Genomic DNA, 1,889 nt, shown 5'->3' with positions numbered 1-1,889 from the left:
GAAGCAGCTGAAGATGGTTGGGCCTAGGACTGCCCTGTCCTGCAGCAATGCCCTGGGGCTGAGATGATTGGCCTCCAACAACCACTACCATCTTCCTTTGTGCTAGGTATGACTCCAGCCACTGGAGAGTTTTCCCCGATTCCCATGGACTTCAATTTTACTAGGGCTCCTTGGTGCCACACTCGGTCAAATGCTCGGTCAAATATAGGTTGATGTGGTGTATATGATTTCCAAAAGGCGTTTGATAAAGTGCTTCATAATTGGCTTGTCATCGAAGTTGAAGCCCATGGAATAAAAAGGGACAGTATCACCATGGATACGAAATTGGCTGAGTTACAAGAAAGAGTAGTGGTGAACATTTGTTTTTCAGACTGGAGAGAGGTATACAATGATGTTCCCCAGGGGTTAGTACGAGGACCACTGCTTTTCTTGATATATTAATGACTTGGACTTGGGTGTATAGGGCACATTTTCAAAATTTGCGGCTGACACAAAACTTGGCCGTTTAGTGAACAGTGAGGAGGATAGTAACAGACTTCAAGGAGGACATAGGCAGGCATAGAGTACAAAAGCAAGGAAGTTATGATGAACCTTTATAAAACACTGGTTCGGCTATAACTGGAGTATTGTGTCCAGTTCTGGGCACCGCACTTCAGGAAAGATGTGAAGGCCTTAAAGAGGGTGCAGAAAAGGTTTACTAGAATGGTCCCAGGGATAAGGGACTTCAGTTACGTGGATAGACTGGAGAAGCTGGGGTTGTTCTCCTTCGAGCAGATTTAATAGATGTATTCAAAATCATGAAGGGTCTAGAGAGCAGGTAGAGAGAAACTATTCCCATTGGCAGAAGGGTCAAGAACCAGAGGACATGGATTTAAGGTGATTGGCAAAAGAACCAAACGTGACATGAGGAAAAATTTTTCAAAAAAAAAGTTTGGAATACACTGCCTAGTGTGGAGGCAGATTCAAATTGTGGCCTTCAAAAAGGAACTGGATAAGTACTTGAAGGGAAAAAATTTGCAGGGCTAAGGGGAAAGGGTAGGGGAGTGGGACTAGCTGGATTGCTCTTGCAGAGAGCCGGCACAGACTCGACAGGCCGATCAGCCTCCTTCTGTGCTGCAACCATTCTATATTTGGAGGTTAGAATGAGCAAAAGATGAAAATCCTCAGGACCACTGACCAAGAAAGTTTGTGATGGAGACAGTTTGGAGGCTACAGTTGAGAAACATCTTTTCTTAGACCCTGTCCAGGAGTGAGAAATGCGCTGGAAGGGCCTTTCCAGATATAGGAGCAGTATTCAAGACTTGGGCTTAATAGAGAGCTAAGTGTGTAAAGGAGAAAAGTTATTAGCATGGAACAGGAAAGAGTTTTATCAATATAGATGTGGGAGTTCCATTTGAAGGTGGAGGAGATGATAAAGTCAAGATTGGCAATAGAAGAGTAATGATGGAGCCACCAAAGCAAGTATGTGGTAATTGTTGGTTAGACCTCCAACTGACATGCAGAAATTGCCTTTGGAGAACTAAAAGAGGTCTTCATTGCCCCATTGAAGACCACGGAAGAGATCACTAAAAGGATGCAGATGAAGGTGGTCATTTGGCCTATCCTAACTCATCCATCTAGAAACGCAGTTTATCACAGCAACCAACTGTTTAAATTTTCCACGGTTTTAGGAATATAGGACTGGACTAGTCTCTGCATTCCACCTCATTGGTCCCTCAATTTCCCCCTCCATCAAATTCTTCCTTAAACATTTTCACATTATCTCCACTGCCTCTCTGAGCAGTGTGAATCAGATTCAACACACTGCCGTGTTACCCCTTCAGTGATATCTTTCTTACCTATAGCCTCCAACCTGTAAGACTAAAAGACTGAGATGAAAGAAACAAAAG

This window comes from Heptranchias perlo, chromosome 24, assembly GCF_035084215.1.
Source record: "Heptranchias perlo isolate sHepPer1 chromosome 24, sHepPer1.hap1, whole genome shotgun sequence".
Lineage (NCBI taxonomy): Eukaryota > Metazoa > Chordata > Chondrichthyes > Hexanchiformes > Hexanchidae > Heptranchias > Heptranchias perlo.
This window is presented reverse-complemented; position numbering follows the sequence as displayed.